Source organism: Lissotriton vulgaris, chromosome 5 (genome assembly GCF_964263255.1).
Source record: "Lissotriton vulgaris chromosome 5, aLisVul1.2, whole genome shotgun sequence".
Lineage (NCBI taxonomy): Eukaryota > Metazoa > Chordata > Amphibia > Caudata > Salamandridae > Lissotriton > Lissotriton vulgaris.
The window spans coordinates 921,053,832-921,074,246 of record NC_141693.1 but is presented as its reverse complement, the minus strand read 5'-3'; the positions used below and the strand labels follow the sequence as shown (position 1 = coordinate 921,074,246).

Below are 20,415 nucleotides of genomic sequence, written 5' to 3'. Positions count from 1 at the left end.
AAAACTGCTGAAAGTTCTTGGAGCTACATGCATCTGCCAGAGTAGTCCACCTTTCTTCATCCCATTTCATCCTGGCTCTATGTTTCGCAGCATTAAAAGCCTTCCTACAAGCCCTTATTAGGCACAGATCCTTAAGTTTAAGGGCCTTAAACAATTCGGCATGGGTTCGATGACACTCATCATCGAACCAATTTAGCCTTTTCTTGTACCCCCTTCCACCCCTTTTAGTGAGGGATTTAATAAAAAGTTTCTTTAAAGACCTAAACAGAGAAGCGTGAGTATCGGTGATCATAGAATTAATTGCCTCCTGGGACTCACATTTGGTAATATAAACCAGGGAATCGGAAACCAAAGATCTAATGGTTTTACAGGCTTCAGGATCAGCACAAATTTTTGGCCAGCGTACTCTTCTTGTATCATTAGTAAGAATTACATTATCCTGTACAATGTTAGAGACATAATTGTCTAGGCCTGTGAAACTTGAATCCCTTAGTTCCACCACTAGGGGGTCGTGATCACTTTCTGGGCGTGATATTACCTCCATATCCACCAACAAGTGCCACAGTTTAACATCCAGTAGTACGTAGTCTTTTCTACTACTATGTCTACCATTACTAAAGGTGTCTTTGCCTAGCCTATCAGAGCGTGTTCTACCGTTGAGGGCACGCAAACCTTGGTCCAAACACATACCTTTGATGAAAATTGCCACCTGGGACCACCTTTTAATCAGAGCTAAATCCAGTTGGGGAATCCCCCAGGCCAGATCTTCAGACTCTGTAAGAGAACCCTCATCCTGGCTCAGTGGTTCAAAGCAAGAGTTTAAATCTCCCATCACCACCTTTAGCCCTGTTTCCGAAGCTATACTTAAATAGTCGTCCAGGAGGATAAGGGATGGAGAAATCCTACCGCCCTGAATACCCCTGGCATAAATATTAATCACCAAAATATCCAGGCCACTGGTGGATTTAATACTAACCAGTAGTATATCAGGACTATCTATAAAAACTTCTTCTACTGTAACACCCACTTGCTGCCAAACCCACACTGTCAGGCCCCCCATGGCACGTCCTTTTTGTCCCTTGACAGCCAATTTACTAAAGGACAGATAGCCAGTAAGAAACAATGGATGGAGAGCCCATGTTTCTTGAAAGGACCATACATCCCCTCTGCGTATAAAACGAACCCAATCAGGTATAGACAGTCTTGACTCCAGACGGGCAATATTCCAGCTACCCAAAATGATACCATGTCCTCCTAATGAAGCACTGGATATGCCTTGGTCAGGAGTGCACTCAACATCAATGGTTAGGGCAGCATCTACTTGCGAGGGAACAACTCCTGATTTAGAGACACTGTCCCCCAGTTCAGCTATAGCACAAGAACCAGTGAGCTCACCCAAAGTACTTAATGCTAGGAGATCAGACTCTGTGGATGCAACTGCTGATAACACAGGTTCTAGCACCAACGTTGATTCCCCAGACCCACACAATTTAACAAAAGCATCAGTAACATTTTGAACAGATTGACCCCTGGGGTCTAGAGCTTTACAGGAATCATTCAATTGAAAATCAGCAACCCCTAAACAATCCAGACTACCCACTCCAACCCTCGTTGGGGAAGTTGGTCAATCATTGAGATTCAAATCTGATAAGGGCTCATACAAGTTCCTCAACGGGATATTCCAATACTCATTGGGCTGGATGTATTTGCCGGGGTTATTAAGATTGGGAAAGAGACTATGATGTTGACGAGAGTTAGGGAAGACATGTGATGCAGGATAGCCCGAGTACTGGGGGTTGGAAATGGGGTAGGCCAGGACGGTGTATAAGTAGAGCTGTTATATGCTGATTGTGAATAAGAATTATACATGGCTTCTGGATTTATTGGTGGCCCATGGAATCTGGGGGTAAAGTTGGTCCATTTAAGGGGATAGGGATTACTTGTCGGACGTAGTTGTCCTTGTGGTTTAACCAGGGACTCCGGGTAGAAATAACTTAAGTTCCTGGTGGATATTCCGCCATCGTAGTTTCCCACATACCAATCGGTCCGGTGGGAAACTACCCTGTGATCCCTGAAATTAATAATCACAGTATCACCCTCAATATCTTTTGGGCGAGGACCCACCCACTTACATCTACGAACTGAAATGATATCGCCATTGAGATGGGCGGGGAGAGGTCTATTGGTTTTCAGCCAAAAGATGACCTTGTTCTTTAGATTAACATTACTTTCCTTATTACCATTTGAGATTGGGGGAACACCCGTCATATTGATAACAAAATTAGCAGACTCGGGTGGAAGTTCTACTGTGTTCCTGCGATTTAAAATAAGTCTAGAAGTGGAGTTGGCAGACTTGGCTACACCTTTATTGGGAGTTGCCTTGCTTCCCGCAGCCGATGACTTAATGCTTGGTAGTCGGGGCTTATCTTTGGCAATATTGGAAGCACTTTGGGGATTGGTTGACAAATCCTGAGCTTTTGGTTTGCTATGTACTATACTGTTACTGTTAACTCCAGGTTGAATGTTCGGAGGAGCAGCAGTGACGCTAGGCTTAGATGGAAGAGCAGACTGACTGACCAAACTCGTGGGTAAAGGTGTAACCCCGGGAAGTAAGAGTCGATCCATCTTTTCGCCTAATAACCTTACTCGTTCCAGAAGGGGTAACATGTATGATTTCAGGAGTTTCTCAAAGATATCATAACAATCCTTGTTAAACCCAGTTGAGGTATCCACAGAGGACGTTGGTAAATGGGGAGACCCAGAGGGAACCTCAATTACAGGAAGTACCGTTAAATCGGTTAACTGAGTAAGTGGGGTGGTGGTGGGACAGGTTTGTTGGTCAATACCTTTTCTTTTCACACCACCCTTTTTCCTTTTCTTCCTGGGTGGAGGGCATGCATCTCGTGCTTTACCTAAGGATTTAGATTCAGGGACAGTATTAGAATGGGTCCGAGAGTTCCCTCCCTGAGCATCACTTAAACAAGATTGGTTGGTAAAGGTTGAGTGTAAGTCGGGGGCAGCAATCTGTTCAACACTAACGGTAAAATCAGTGGGGCTACTCGGGGCAGGATTAGGACTATTGTTTTGGCCCTCACTATTCACAAAAGAGCAAACAGGGGAACAAATAGGTGCTCCAAATATGCTCGGAATTTGGTCAGTGCTTGTCAAGTCCAGATCAATAATCGTTTTCCCTTGCACTGCCAGATCTTGGGAGTTGTTTGGTCCAGGCTGAGTGGTCGACAGAGTTTGTTTCAAGAGTTCAATAGAGCGGCGGCGCTCTGCCCGCCTTTCTGCTAAGAAAAGTTCTTTATCGATCTCCTTATTTACCTTATCGAAATATTTATCAAGGGGCCCCTGAAATGAAATGCCCGCACTAGGTGGGAGAGAACTAGTCATAATTACGATTAGACAAAGTATAACCACGAAATACTGGACCCCCTGACAACATACACAGGAACTATATAACAGGGGATAGATTAACACACAGTTACTAGATGGACGTTAGAGAGCTGGCCCGGCCCGGCCTCCTTCGGCCCCGGACGGCCACAGACGGTCCTGCCCTTGTCCCGGGCTTCTCCCGGCGCACTCCCGCGCGCTCCAGCGCAGCGGGATCACGTCAACCTTTAAATAACTAATAGTGTGACTAGCGGGTGGGCGGGGCCGGGAGGGAGAGCAGCCCAGCTGGTCCAATGGGGCGCGCAGGGACTCCTGGTCCTCGGAGTCCCTGCCGTTGCTCGCAGCCCTGCCGGTCGAGGAGAAACTGCCCCCTTACCAATAGTCCAGTCACAGTTTGTGACCGCGCTGCGGGACCCGCGAAGCGGGTCCGGCGAGGCGTAGCTTTCGGCAATTACCGGGTCCAAGGGAAAATGGTGAGCTGTGACGGCGTGCAGCGTTCTAATGGAGAATCCACTCACTTCCAGGTGCGGCAGGCTTTTGACACTGTGAGCGGGCGGGCGGGGCCGGCAGGGAGAGCAGCCCAGCTGGACCAATGGGGCGCACAGGGACTCCTGGTCCTCGGAGTCCCTGCTGTTGCTCGCAGCCCTGCCGGTCGAGGAGAAACTGCCCCCTTACCAATAGTCCAGTCACAGTTTGTGACCGCGCTGCGTGACCCGCGAAGCGGGTCCAGCGAGGCGTAGCTTTCGGCAATTACCGGGTCCAAGGGAAAATGGTGAGCTGTGACGGCGTGCAGCGTTCTAATGGAGAAAGCATTTATTCAAGTAGGAACAGCTAATATATGAGTAGTACATCCTTGCACTCCAGACATATAACAGGATGCAACCGGAGGGATAGTAATGGGAACAGTCAAAGTACCTGGTGCATTGAAAGCAATTGGATTTAAAAGGACTGTCACCCTCTTATCTCCTCCTATTGGAGAAAAAGTTGTGTTTACATTTGGGTTCACAGGTATAGTAGGTGCTTTAGAGATTCCATCTGAATCCGTATATGTCAGTCCCCCAGAATGAGACTCATTGTATGGTGGTGGATGATTCACCAGTACGTCGTTTAAAAATTCATCATCTATATCACTGTCTATATCATACGCTGTAACGTCAGTCTTGGGTGTCTCTAGATTCCTTTTACTCTCTTTTCATTTGACTCTCACTTCTTTTTCTACTGTCAAGGCAGGATATATTCTTGTTCCCTCAGCTATATCAACTCTCCAAACATTCTGTTGTTCATCCCCTCTGTCGGTATAAATTTTCCCTCTCTAACAGGTATAGTCACATCTCCCTGTACCAGTCTACATATAGCATTGACAAAATCATTTTCTTTTAAAATGTTACAATATTCACAAATTACTTTGTGAAACCAGGAAAGAAATGCACTCCACAATCCTTTGTTTGGCAGCCACAACCAATACCAGCCATCCACTATGAGTGCAGCACACTGTGACATCAACCTCACTCCTTGCAGCAGCTCATCCTTCTTAACAAATTCTTCTCAAGCCCATTTTGAAAGCGACTCACAAAGTACAATGCAAGCAGCTTCAACTACTAAGTCTGTCTGATCCACTAATGAAAGAAAAATATTTCTATGCACTCAAGGTAATTCGGAACTCCACTTTCTGATTCAATCTAACACTTTCTTCGAGTGACACCTCGACCAGTGGGGTCTCACTCGGATTGATACAGTTATTCCCTCTGCACTGAGATCAACCATACCAACCACTTCTTACAACCACACAAAGAACAAGTCCCTATCTTACAGATGCTGTTGACGATGTCTTATGACAGACACCACAACAGAGCAGACAACTACACGCAAAGTCATCTACATTAAGACAACCTTTTAGGTGTGCATCTCTTTATATATATAGCCCAGCATCCTAGACCTTGGCAGACCCATTATCCATTTCATCTTTTATGCTTCAAGCGCCACACTTATGCATCAACTTAAATCAACTCTGCATGACACCGCACAGCCATTACAAACACCGCAATCTAAGCATATGCGATTACAATGCACAACCCTATCAATACTCACACTCCTGAGCTGGTACAAGTTGTGTTCACTCTGCTGATACTCCATCACTCCTCTGACCGAACAATGGGACTGGGTTTAGACTGGACTTAGGTAATTTCTAGTTCTGACACGCTTACTCTCTCACATCAGTGGATGTAAACATCTGATGTGCTACCAGATTTGAACCGCCCCACAGGGGAAGTGTAGCCCTTGATTTCCACAGAAATAGTATCAAAACAGAGATAGAGTAAACCTCTTACAAGAATCGGTTTTCAATAAAGTGTTTAGTGCTTTTATTTTTATGTATCTTCTCAGTTATGAATACACATATGTACATTTTTTAGTGTTTATTATGCATTACTTATACCATACAAAAGATAAGGTGTTCCTATAAGGTGCTGGCACAGTGAAAGTGATCAAGAATGAAACAGTGCACACGTGCTATGTACAAAAAAAAATACATATGGCTGAAAGGGATAATAAAGTCAATACTAATCAAGCAACTATTGATATCCACCATCACATTCTTAAAAACACAGTCCACATATGTTGATTCTGAAACATTTCATCCATTGGGCTTAAGTTATTAAAAGTTGGGTCCTCATCAGGATGTAAAAAATATACAGGAAGCACAAACAATAGTGGCAGAAGATTGTGCAATCATATAGAAATTGAAATTCTAGTGGGTGAAATAACTTTTGAAAGGATATTTATCACAACATCTAATTGAAAAACGGCGCAACGCCGGATGTCAAAATTCTCCGAAAATAAGCTCCTTCTTTAAATGTATTTGCACCCATTATTCGACTGGGTTCATTGGAAGCTGCTATTAAAGCATAATGTACAAAAGTGCTAGGCACTCTGCAGATTGAATCTTGAATACATAGTTGACAATGAGCACTTTCATGTATAAGTCGAAGATCATAGAGGAGGAGCTAAATCTTTGTTGAATTCTGTGCATCATGCTGGCCACTGGAGACTAGTGGAGTTAAACTGAATAATTTAGTGTTGATATGAGACGTATGAGAGAAACAGCAAAAACAGTAAATCACATGTGTGTTGATGAGGATTTTATTGTTAAAGTTGAAAGAAGTTGTTTAGAGGTCAGATGGAATTAGGAAGAAGGGATCACTCTTCACTCTCATGAGTAGGTCTCCACTCACAATTGCATGTAGTCTCAGTGCTGCAGCTAGGCTTGAAGTCATATGGGTAGTCATGTAATTGTTAGTTCATGGTATTTTATTTTTTAAAGTTTAATGAGAGGAAACAGTTTTTAAAATCTTTTTAATGGATAGTAAATGGGTGATGAGTTGGTGGTTACTATGGCCATTGATTACTTGGTATGATTGGTTAGCTCTGGATGGATATCTTCTGTCTTGTGATTGGCCAGATAGACACTTTTATGAGTGAGGCATTGACTCTATTGATAAATGTTGCAACTGTTAAGAGATTTCGAGATGGTGGAAACTTTGACTTGTTGATAAGTGATATCACTGCTTCTGGGTAAGGGATTTTCAAGATGGTAGAAAGGAGGATGTCGTCATTGATGGTTGCCATAATAACTGTGACTGAATATATAGGACCTGTAATTAAAAGAGTTTTAAAGTAAGACCACTTAGAAATGTTCCATGGTAGAACATATGTTATAGCGGTTGTTAGACCTGGCACCTTGGCTTGAGTCTCCCTTCCACTTTTTGCTGATGTGCCCCATATGTTTTGTTGGTGTTAGTCAGGGCACTGTGCCTCTGCCAATCACTACCCCAGTGCAAGTGCTCCCTATGAAAAGTGTATACATTGATTGGATTCCATGTTTGGCTTATTTGGTTTACTGTCAGACCCCAGTAAAATGCACCAGGAGTGCCAGTGCTTGTAAAAACAAATGCTGCTAGTGGGCCTGCAGCACTGGTTGTGCCACCAACAGGAGCAGCTCTTTAAAATATGTCTAAGGTCTTCCATTGCAGAACCTGCATGCAGTATGGTACTGTCATGCTGACTGCGCGAGTACACCTACTTGCCAGTCCCTAAACCTTCCCTTAACTGCATATTAGTCACCTATGGTAGGCCCAAGGGCAGGGTGCATTGTAAGCATGAGGTAGGACAAGCCCTGATGTGTGTGACATGTCCTAATAGTGAATTACAGCCATTTTCGTTTTTCACTATTGTAAGGCTACCTGCTCGCCATAGGTCAGAATGGGCTGCTGGAATTATTACCCTCTATAAGCCTAACAGGCTCAGCGAGCATGGTAGAAAATCAAGTTTAGTTTGCCTGAACTCAAAATAATAAAATACTTCTTTTAGTAAAGTTTATTTTAATATCCTGTTTTTGCAAATACTACTTGTAGAAAGTCAGTATTTGCTTGCCTAACCATTTCAGCACGCCTCTGCTCTGATGTGTATCTGTTGTCTGGTTTCTGTGTGTGACAGGGCTGGGGAACTCCAGGAGACAGGCTGGGGCTCACAGGTGGTGAATAGAGAGATTACACCAGGATGGGTGGGGGAGTGCCCCTTGACTATGAATAGGGCTGTGTTCTGCCACCTCAATGCTGACTCCGCCCCCTGGGTGGAGTCTGGTGGCAGCACTACGCCAGTGCAGGTAGAGTAAAGGGTGTACATCCCAAAGGAGGTGATTAAGGATTTTTTTTAAATGATGACATAGGGCAGTGGTTCAAGGCCTATGAGGTAGCCACGTCCTCCCACCGGGTCCCTGAGAGAGATAGGGGAGCTGGGTTGTGGGGGCGGTTCCTCAGTGAGGGGCAGGACACACTGTTAGATTTACCCTCTGAAGTTCATAATTCCTACGCCCACATGAAGGAAGCTTTGATGGCAAGGTATGGGTTAACTCCTAAATTGTACAGACAGAGGTTCAGGGTTGCACAAAGATTCCTGGGAGTACCTATGCTGAATATGTGACTTTTTTTTGCAGAGCACTGGATGGTTGGGTAAAGGGTAGCAAAGTGAATGATTTTCAAGGTCTCTTTGATTTAATTGCATGGGCGCACTTGTCTAGTAATTGTTTTCCTGAGCTACGCCAGCACCTGATTGATAGCAAGCTGACTAACCCTAGGAAGCTTGCTGAGGAGGCGGACCGCTGGGTCAGCACCAGGGTCCACAAGGGTCAAGTGGGAGACTCAACCAAGGGTGGGCAGGGTCCCCAGCAGAAGAGTGGGGGGACAAGGGTAAACAGAGGGAGTTTCAGAAGAGGCCCCAAAGTAGTCCCCAAGGGAACCAAGGGAAAGGTTCTCAGCCTCCCCCACCCCAGAAACAGACCGGTGCCCCGACAGGTACCCCTGTTCAAAGAGGGCCCATAAAGTGTTACAAGTGTGGTGAACTGGGTCATTTTGCCAATGATCTCAAGTGTCCCCTGTTTGGTAAGCTAGCACCCACTGGGGCTCCGCCCCGGCAGATGACTAGTGTAGCCTTTGGAGAGGAGGTAGAAGTCCGAGGTGGGTGGGACCCCATCCAGATTACATTGGTCTCCTTAGGAGACAGCGAGATGGTCCCTGAGAACTACTTGCCCTCCAACACTAAGAAATATGGGCAAGTAGTGACCATCAATGGAAAGAAGGTGGAGGCCCTTAGAGACACAGGAGCCAGTGTGACTGTAGTCCGGCAGCACCTGGTGTCTCAAGAGCAGGTTGTACCCCATGCCTACTGCTGTGTTGTCAATGCTGACGCAGTCGTTGTCCAATGGCTCAAGTTCCCTTTGAATGGGGTTTTCTCTGGTACTCTGCAGGTTGCTGTGAGGACTGCCATGCCTGTAGACTGTTTGCTAGGGAATGACTTGGAGAGCCCCCCTTGGGAAAAGGAGGAGAAGACAGCTCACCTGAGGATGGTGGGTTTACCTGACTGGGCGTGCGTGACCACCCAGCCAATGGCAGCCCGTAGGGGTGTTCAAGAGGGCCTGGAGCCTGAGGGAGAGGCCCAGGAACCTGACTTAGAGGGAGGGCGCAGGAGGTGGGAAACCGGCCCCTGAAGTTCCCCTGAAGTGCCACCGGCCCAGGAGGAAGCAGACCTTGAGGGGGATGCCCTGGAGCCTACCGGGGTACAGATAGCCGAACTGGGGGACCTGCCTGAGCTGACCCATTGGCAGCAGGAAGAAGGCCCCTCCAGGTAGGAATTCTGCAGGGAGCAGAAAGAATGCCCTTCTCTTGTGGGTGTGCAGCAGCAGGCTGCAGACCAGGCTAATGGTGATCAGTCCGGTACACATTTTATTTACTGGGAGAATGACCTCCTGTATTCAGCTTCTGTATTTAGTGCCTAAGGTTGCTGAACCTGGGTCAGCCCGTGCGCTGGTGGTACCCCAGAAGTTCAGAGCCTTCCTACTGGGGCCTGGTGCCATTAGCAGGGCATTTGGGGCAGGACAAGACCTTTGAAAGGCTTGTCACCCACTTTTATTGGCCCCAAATGCGTAAGAGCTCAGATGCTCACTGTAGGACCTGCCAAACTTGCCAGGCAAGTGGTAAGAGTGGGAGGAAGCAAAAGGCTCCTCTCCAGTCATTCCCTGTGGTCAGTACCCCATTCCAGTGAGTGGGAATTGACATTGTGGGGCCACTGGACCCCAGGACAGCCATGGGCAACATGTGTATCCTGGTCCTGGTGGACCATGCCACCCAGTACCCTGAAGCTATCCCTCTGAGGACAGTGACGACCCCCGTGGTGGGACGGGCACTGATGGGAATTTTCTCCCGTGTGGGATTCCCTCTAGAGGTGGTGTCTGACAGGGGCACCAGTTTCATATCCATGTATATGAAATCCCCTTGGCAAGAGTGTGGTGTAACCTGCAAATTCACCACTCCTTACCACCTCCAAGGAAATGGGTTGGTTCAACTGAACTCTCAAAGGCATGATTATGGGTCTTGAGGAACCCATGAGGCGTAAGTAGGACGTCCTCTTGCCATGCCTTCTCTTTGCATACCGTGAGGTGCCACAGAAGTCTCGAGGGTTCAGCCCCTTTGAGTTCCTATATGGCCACCCAGTCAGAGGACCTCTAAGTCTGGTCAAGGAAGGCTGGGAGCAATCTCCCCGGAAGCCTCCCCAGAATGTATACAGTTACATGCTGGCTTTCAGGAACCAGACTAGGCGTTTCAGAGCACTTGCTGAGGCAAATCTGGAAGCCAGCCAGGAGGAGATGAAGCAGTGGTATGACAAGAATGCCACTCTGGGTGAGTTTCAGCCTGGTCAGAAAGTGTGGGTCTTGGCCCCCGTGGAGCCTTGTGCGCTCCAAGATAAGTGGACAGGCCCTTTTGAGGTTGTGGAGCGCAAGAGTCCAGTTACCTATTTGGTGGACTTGCAATCTCCCAGGAACCCCTTCAGGGCCTGCATGTCAACCGCCTTAAGCCCCACTTGGAGAGGTCCGAAGTGGGCATGCTCCTGGCCACAGATGACTTCGTCAGAAGCGGTCGCTCCCTACAGCCCCTGGTCTCCTCTGCCTACTCTGCCTGGGTATCGTTAGCGCTGCTCTGCTGCATTTGATAGCGCTTAACTGTGCCTGTCGCTCCCTACAGCCCCTGGTCTCCTCTGCCTACTCTGCCTGGGTATCGTTAGCGCTGCTCTGCTGCATTTAATGGCGCTTGACTGTGCCTGCATTATATATTTATTTAAAGTGCCTCTATTGCCTGCTTGCATTGTTTATGTAAAGGGCCTCATTGCCTTGAATACTTAGCATTACCGGATCGTTAATTTCATATTGTGTATCCCATTTCTTCTGTGCCCCATTCCTTAAGCGCCTCTCTGCCCACAGCGTAATTAATTATTTATTTTCCCCCAACCGGTGTGCGGTTTCGTTTCTGCCGCCATTGTTGTTGTTGTTGTGCCCGAAGCCCGCCCTCTCCACCACGCACTTGCCTCCCAGCTGCTCCTCCCTTGCCCCTCCCCTTCCACTATCCATATATGACAGATGCAATCGCGCGCAGCGTTCACGCGCTGCGGACGCCCCCCATACGCGCCGAAGGTGCGCCAAAGGTAAGCCCGTCTACGCCCGTCCGAGCCTGGACCGCGCCCAGCGCCAGACCCCCTGGTCCCCGCAAACCGCACTCCGGCCGCATTAAGTATGACGCAGCCACCCTCCTAGCCCTTAACCCCGGACGCACACCCCAATGCTACGAAGCTGCCCCGGCACGTACCCACGGGCCCTTCGCCTGCCACTCCTGCAAATTTACCAGCGTCAAGACCCTTACCACATCCACTAACCCCAAAAACAGCTCCGACTCTAACCACCTGAAGTGCATCCTGCTGAACACCTGCTCGGTCCACAGACACGCCACCGAACTCTGGGATTTACTGGACGCTACATCACCAGATGTCGCCTTCCTTACTGAAACATGGATGAATGCATCATCAACACCCGACATCGCCATAGCCATCCCGGACAATTACAAGATCATCCGAAAAGACTGCACCGTCCAAACAGGAGGAGGCATCGCCATCGTCCATAAGAACACCATCAAAATCACGACCAGCTCCGACGATAACCTTATCATCGCCAAACACCTCCACTTCCAGGTCCACACTGACCCCAGGACCACACTCAGAGGCACCCTCATCTACAGGCCTCCAGGAACACGTACACAATTCAGCGAGGACATCACTGAGTTCATCAGTCCACATGCCCTCGCCTCCGAGAACTACATTCTACTAGGAGACCTCAACTTCAACCTGGAAAAGAAAAACAACAGCAACACCACCACCCTTCTGGACAACCTGGCCAATCTCGGACTCAAACAACTTGTTGACACCCCCACCCATGTAGCCGGACATACGCTCGACCCAATCTTCACTTCCAGCAAACACATTTCCTTCGATCGCACCACAGCTCTCCATTGGACGGACCACAGTTGTGTTCACTTCAGCTACAAAACCACCTCGACCCATAACCCCCCACAACCTATTCCCAGAAGAAAATGGAACAAAATCACCACCGACCAACTCCTCACATCGCTCAACCAAAACCCACCCGCCCTCTCATCGGACCCAAACCAAGCTGCCATCAAATTCAAACAATGGATCACTCACAGGGCTGACGATTTAGCACCCTTGAAAGAGCTTCACACCAAATAAGACAGCAAAAAGGCCCCCTGGTTCAACGATGACCTTAAGAAATCCAAGAAGCTATGCCGTACTCTCGAGAAAACATGGAGAAAAAACCCAACCACCGACAACATGACCACCTTCAAGGCAGCCACCCGCAAACACCACCAGCTGATTCGATCCACCAAGAAATCAGCATTCAAGAATCGACTCGACAACAATGCCAATAACAGCAAGGAACTATTCAACATCGTCAAAGAATTTACCAACCCCACCGCAGCCTCAAGCGACATCACTCCCTCCCAAGACCTCTGCGATTCGTTATCCTCCTTCTTCTACAACAAAATTGCCAGCATACATAACAGCTTCGAAAACAGTTCTAACGAACAATCCTCCCCACCCCCCTCAGAACCTAAACCCCCCTCTAACAATCTCAGCGCCTGGAACCCAATCACTACCGAAGACACCATCCGCCTAATGAATTCCATCCATTCCGGCTCGCCAACCGACCCATGTCCCCACCACATCTTCAACAAAGCAGACTCCATCATCGCACCCCATCTCCGTGATGTCATCAACTGCTCCTTCAAATCTGCTACCTTCCCAGAAAGCTGGAAACATGCCGAAGTCAGCGCCCTCCTGAAGAAACCCACAGCAGACCCCTCTGAACTCAAAAACTACCGCCCCATATCCCTCCTCCCATTCCCGACAAAAGTCATTGAGAAAGCCGTCAATAGCCAACTCGCCGCCTTCCTCGAATCCAACAACTCCCTTGATCCCTCACAGTCCGGCTTTCGAGCCAAACACAGCACCGAGACCGCTCTCATCGCAGCTACAGACGACATCCGAACACTACTGGACAACGGAGAAACAGTGGCCCTCATTCTACTCGACCTCTCCGCCGCCTTCGACACAGTCTGTCATAGCACCCTCATACAACGCCTCAACAACGTCGGAATACAAGGAAAATAATTGGACTGGATCATCTCGTTCCTCGCCATAAGAACCCAGAGAGTCCGACTTCCCCCATTCAAATCAGAGGCTACCGAAGTCATCTGCAGTGTACCACAAGGATCATCACTCAGTCCCACCCTCTTCAACGTTTACATGAGTCCACTCTCATCCATCGCGCGTCAACACAACCTTAACATCATCTCCTACGCTGACGACACTCAGCTGATCCTTTCCCTCACCAAAGACCCTAACTCCGCCAAAACCAATCTTCACGAAGGCATGAAAGAAGTAGCCGAATGGATGAAAAACAGCCGCCTAAAACTTAACTCAGACAAAACGGAGGTGCTCATCCTAGGATCATCCACCTCTGCCTGGGACGACTCATGGTGGCCTTCGGCTCTGGGCTCAGCACCCATACCCACAGATCACGCACGCAACCTGGGCTTCATCCTAGATTCCTCCCTCTTGATGACCAGACAAGTCAACGCCGTCTCATCCTCCTGCTTCAACGTACTTCGTATGCTCAAAAAATCTTCAGTTGGATCCCCTCCGAGACAAGAAAGACTGTCGCCCATGCACTAGTCACGAGTCGACTGGACTACGGAAACACCCTCTACGCCGGAATTACAGCCAAATTACAGAAAAAACTCCAACGCATCCAAAACGCATCAGCGAGACTCATTTTGGACATCCCTCGCCAAGATCACATTACCGGCCACCTGAAAGACCTCCACTGGCTTCCCGTCAACAAGAGAATAACATTCCGTCTCCTCACCCACGCACACAAGGCCCTCTACAAACTAGGGCCCAAATGCCTCAACACTCGACTATCCTTCTACACACCCACCCGCCAACTAAGATCCTCCAATCAAGGCCTCGCCGCAGTTCCGCGCTTCCAAAGATCCACCATGGGAGGTAGATCCGTCTCCTACTTGGCGGCCAAGACCTGGAACTCACTCCCCACTCACCTCCGCCTTACACAGAACCACATCTCCTTCAGAAAAGAACTTAAAACCTGGCTATTCGATAAATAATGAACCCCATCCCCAAACACCTTGAGACCCTCTGGGTGAGTAGTGCGCTATATAAATTCCTGAACTTGAACTTGAACATGATGGAATGGAGGAGGAGACTGAGCCTCTTCCTGACCTCCTGGTAGCCAAAGAGCAAGATGGGTCAGTGGATGGAGTTAACCTCTCACCCACCCTGACCCCTGAACAACAGAATGACTGCCGCCAGTTGCTGGGACAGTTCTCTGACCTGTTTTCCCTGTTCCCTAGTATCACTGATTGGTGCGTCCATTATGTGGATACAGAGGTCAGTTCACCTGTGAAGCACAAGGCTTACAGTGGGACTGACAGGGTCTGAGCCTGCATCAAAGAGTAGGTCTCAAAGATGCTTGCTCTTGGAGTGATTGAGTTCCTTAGCAGTCCTTGGGCCAGCCCAGTGTTCTTGGTCCCAAAGGCTGAATCGCCAGGTGCCACACCCGAACTCCGGTTCACTACCTCAACATGCACTACCCTCACACCAACAACACCCAGCACCCCAACAGACCATGCACACCCAAGCCAGAAACCACCCATACTACTCTCCCCACTCTCATGCATGCTATTCAACACTTGCTTGCTCAGCAAACACACCACAGAGTAGTGATATCATAGACCTGCCCTTCATCATGGAAATTTTCCTGAACCCGGCCTCAACACAAACTTTTCAGACAAGACCATCAACAGATGCCCGGAGGAGGATTCACCATAATTTTCATGGGCTACATCACATCCGTAGCCACCACAACCACCTACATGGAGCACCTCACCTTCAAGTTGCAGATTACAGCTAGCATCACCCTCTGTGGAACACTCACCTTCACACCACCCGGACCCTACACTAAATTCACCAGTGATGTCATGGATTTTGTGCACCCCTTATCATCGACCTAGCACCTTCATCCTCCTGGATGACTTGAACTTTCACTTAGAAGACCACACTGACCCCAACTTCATCGCCCTTCTCAAAAGCCTTGCGAACCTCAGTCTCAACCAGCATATCACTGAACTCACTCACACTACTGGACACACTACTGGACAGCTCCTTGATTCAATCTTCCCCTCTCATAACAGCATCACAGTAAATAAATCATCTCCGGTCACCTAGACTAAACACGCTCTCGTCAGCTTCAACATTACCATCCTGTACCATAGAAGGCCGACCATCTGGGGACTTCTCAACTCCTGCTGGAAAAGCAGACCAGATGAGGACTTGGAATACACCCTCTTCAAGCACCAACCATAGCAAACCTGTAAACTAATGGGCGACATCAAAAATGTCAATGCCTGAATCACCACCTGTGCCGACACCCGGACCCTGGTCAAATAGGGTTACAAAAAGAACATGAGCAAAAGCCAGCTAGTACACAGAAAAACTCTGGATGACGAGGCAGCACTGAAAGCAACTGGAACTCAAGTGGAGAATGAGCAAAAACACCACAAACAAAGATGTACAAATCTGCCCGGAGATGCTACCACCAGAAAATTCGGGACCCCAAGCAAACAGAACTTTCAGACCACATAGAAGACAGCTTCAACAGCAGCAAATACATCTTCTCCATCATGTGAGATTTTACTGCACCTACAGCCTCTGCCAACACATAATTCTCTTTAAAGACCTCTGAAACAACCTCTCAGACTTCTTCAGCAACAAGATCACATCCATCTATAACTTTGCCCCCCAACAAGACCCAATCAACCTTATAGCAAGCCTCTGTATCAGTTGGAGAACGAACCCTGACCACATGGACCACCATTACCCTGGGCAAGACTGACACCAACATAAACTCCATTCACTCCGGGGCATCTTCAGACCAGTACCCTCACCAAGCATTCAACAAAGGACTTACCCCCATCAGGGAAGAACTCTATTACATCCTCAACACCTCCATTGATGCAATCACCTTCCCGTAAGCCTGGCAACATGCCACAACCACTGCCCTTCTACCTTGCCTAGACAAGATCCTAGAGAAAACAATCAACAGACATCTCACTGACCATCTCTCAACCACCAGCTCTTTGCCACCATGCAGTCTGGATTCAGACCTAGGGCCAGATGTATCAAACCATTTTGCATTCGCAAACAGTGCAAATCCGGAAATCTGACTGTTTGCGAATGTAAAATAGCCTTTCCAGATGTATGAAAACATTGGCAGTCCATTTTTAGGGAATCACAATTTTTTTTGCGATTTTCAAAAATTGAAACTCCAAATACAGGATTACAATTTGCGATTCCCTAAATAGGAAATCAAAAATAAGGATTTCCTATGTGTAATTCCCTATGTACCAAGCATTTCCTAAATGCGAAATCTGTATTTAGGAAATGCTATTACCATTGACTCCAAGTCGATGGTAACCATTTTCAGATTTAAAAAATGCACCAAAAATGCATTTTTGAAAGAGCCATGTATCTTTAAATGTTTACCACTTTTTTAGGGGTACATCGGGGGGGGGGCATAGGCCCATAGGCACCCTTGGGTTTGCATATTATAATTTGCGATTTCCAATTATTTAATTGCAAATTAGGTAATTTAAACCCAAAAGAATGAATGGTGTAGCATTTCCTAATAGCGATTTCCTAATAGCGAGTAAGACTCTGTAGGAATTACTATTAGGGAATCACTATTTTCTTATATACCATTGTGCGTTTCCAAAATAGTGATTTCTTAAAATATGTTATTTAGATAATGCAAAATGGAATTTTCATACATCTGGGCCCTACTCACAGCATGGAAACTGCTCTCATTGCAGAAACAGACGGCATCCTCATAATCCTATGATCCTGGACAGAGGAGAAACTGCAGCCCTCATCCTACTGGACCTCTCTGCAGTGTTTGACACAGTTTCATTCACACCCAGTCCTCATCAAGCAACTGCATGAGGTTGGCATCTGCTCTTTCTGGACAGAAAGAACACAGACAGCCTACCATACTCCTCAGAAGCTTGACAACTCATATGCAGAGTCCTCCAAGGCTCATCATTCTGCATCACCCTTTTCAATGCCTATATGACTCTTCTGGGCAACATCGTCTGTGCCTACAATCCTCGCCTACGCCGACAACACACAACTTATACTTTTAATCTCAGACAAAACATGATTAACAAGTTTACCACCTGTATGTCTGAGGTAGGCACCTGGATGATGCCAAACTGTCAACCTTGATACCAACAAAATTGAAGTAATGATCTTCAGATAAAATACCTCCTTATGGGACTCTACCATGTACCCAGCCAACCTTAGTCCAACTCCCACCGCCAGCTCACACGCCACAAACTTTGTGCTTGTCATTGACAAAAAGCCAGAAATGTCCACCAAGGTCAACACGGTCACCTAATCCTGCTTCTTCATCCTGAAAATTCTGAGGAAGATCTTCAAATGGCTCCCAAGCAACACCAGAAGAGGTGATATTTGGTGATATTTGGTGGGGTATTTCTAGAGCGCGACGTTCACTCCGGAGGGAGCATCTTGGCGCTAGGAAACCTGTGTGAACCAGTCCAATAGGATTAGATGGAAGCTTTGGAGTCTCCCACACCCTCTTAATCAGCAGGCTGAACTATAGAAACTCTCTCTATGCAGGATCACCAAACATCACATCAGAACACTGCAAACCATCCATAATGCAGTAGCCAGACGTATTCTTAACATCCCTCATGGGACTCACATCACACCCCACCTGAGGGAGCTCCACTGGCTTCCGATAAACAAGCATGCACAGTTCAAATTCCTTACCCACATCCCACAACATCGACCCAGTCTACCTTAACAGCGGGATCTCCTTCCACCACTCATCCAAGCACTCAGCTCATCTGGACACCAGTTCCCACACATCTCTCACATACACAGGAACAGAACTGGAAAACAAGCCTTTGCATAAATCACTCTAAAAGCATGGAATGACCTTCGACTTCACTTGACATCACTTCTTATCACATTACTTCACATTACATTCACTTCACTTCTAGAATTATGAAAGAGGCTCAATACCTCGCTGTTTAACCAGCTTCCCTTCCCCGCCCTCGGGGCTAAGCTCCTACATCTGAGCAGCACCAGGATACCCCTGTGGGTGATAGTTTGCTCCACAAGCACACATGAAATGTAATGCAGCCCCCACACAAGGTAATGTAAGTCAGCATATAGCTGTGTTACTTTTTTTTACATAGTCTTGCAAAACCACACAAATAGGCTTTTCATTGCTTTGTAACTAATAAACTAGATTTTGCATTGGGCTGCACTAAGAAAGTGATGCAACCTGTAAACTAAATTTTAGTAAATCTGGGACCTATGTGTTTTTCTTAATGATGGTACTGCCTTATCCCACGGTCCTTAGATCCATTTTATGGTGGCTTCTTGGAGGTTACTATGGGGAAGGAGCAAATGACTATTCCAAGGAAATGAGGGTGTGAGTGTACCTAAATATTACAACTTGAAATCCTCTGCTCAGATCTTCTGGGAATCTCCCAAAAAATTACTGCATTTTATTCATCAATTGAAGTAGCCAATTTATTATAATGCAGAAGAAAACTATTTAAATTAGCAAGCAATTTATGCATTGTAAATTAAATTTCTGTCAAGATTAATCTTCATTCTTGTGTTGATAATTTAAGGAATAATGTATACTAAATCCAAATGTAATATTTTATTGAACAAGTTGATGCTTTTATGAAAAATCACCTTAATTCAACATCTACAGATTCACTCTAGGGAGTTTTAACTTTGCCCTCGATAATGAACAATTTATATATGCATCAGCCAATTATCCCTTTCAATCTCATATATAAAAGATCACTCTTGGTTCTTATGAATGGAAACGTTTGATAAAATTCAATATCTTAGAAGAATACTTCTTTAAACTGATACATTATATTTAAAGTATCTTCCATAGTATATTAAACATCAGGGAGTTCATTAAAAAAGTTTTTTGATCTCTTGCTATGATTCTTTCTTAAAGGCACACAGTTATTCCTTCCTTACGAAGTTATTTTGCAAAGAACTGCTGCGTTTTTAGACCAGTTTTTACAATTAAAACCACACACTTACTGAAGTTTACTGTGTTAACGTTTGAAATTCTAACATAAAAAATGCATTATCTTAACAATCTTAGCATATCCGCATGCACTGAAGATAATCCTGTGAGTTATTCACCAACTCTGCTGAAGATGGCTAAATCCAAAGCAGAGTTTTATTACACTTCCTGATTGTACCATAGGCACTTCATCTTTGCATCCTATGCAGATACAATTCAAGGTATTCATCCTTTTTTGGATAAACAACATTTCAAATGTCTACACAAATCTAAAAAATAAATTACTTTCATTGTTTAGTATAAAGAGCATATGCCTGATCTTTTAAAAGTTGTTGCTCATGTTCTCACTGAAGAACAGTATCCATCCTACTTTGGTATAAAGTATGGACTTCTGCATACACTGAGTTGAATCATGTTATTATCAGGGTTTGACTTAATTCAAGTCTATATAAGGGTGTACAGTGGCTTGTTTATATCAAAGTTTCTGTAATTATTGGGTCACCCTGAGTACTTTGGGAAGCCTGAAACACTAGCCATCATCTGGAAGATTTTATTTTTTAAATGAAGCAATGGCACACTTGGGAGAATCTTAGACACACATTTGAAGTTTCTATACCCAGCTTTCAGAACAACCAAATGATTTTAACTACTTTTGCTATGCAATCCTATCTTAAAACTGTTTTAAATCCAAGACATAGGTCTGTCTTGACACATGTAAGACTGGGCACTTCTCACCGTTTGGCTGGTTCCCAAGTATGAATGTCTGGTCTATATCTCTAACTAACTGTCCATATAATGACGTCATGGCCCACTATACCATACATGTGGTGTTTTTTTGCAAGTTTTATACCCATCAGAGAAAGCGTTATGTTGTACCGATTATAAGACCTTTACACTCTTCA

At 46.3% G+C, this 20,415-nt stretch overlaps 1 protein-coding gene across 1 annotated transcript in view; it reads left to right on the top strand.

The window, feature by feature from the left end:
• LOC147711799 (gamma-aminobutyric acid receptor subunit pi-like) overlaps positions 1-20,415 on the top strand; it is a 488,208-nt gene that overhangs the window by 438,538 nt on the left and 29,255 nt on the right. The gene's annotated exons all lie outside the window — the stretch shown is intronic.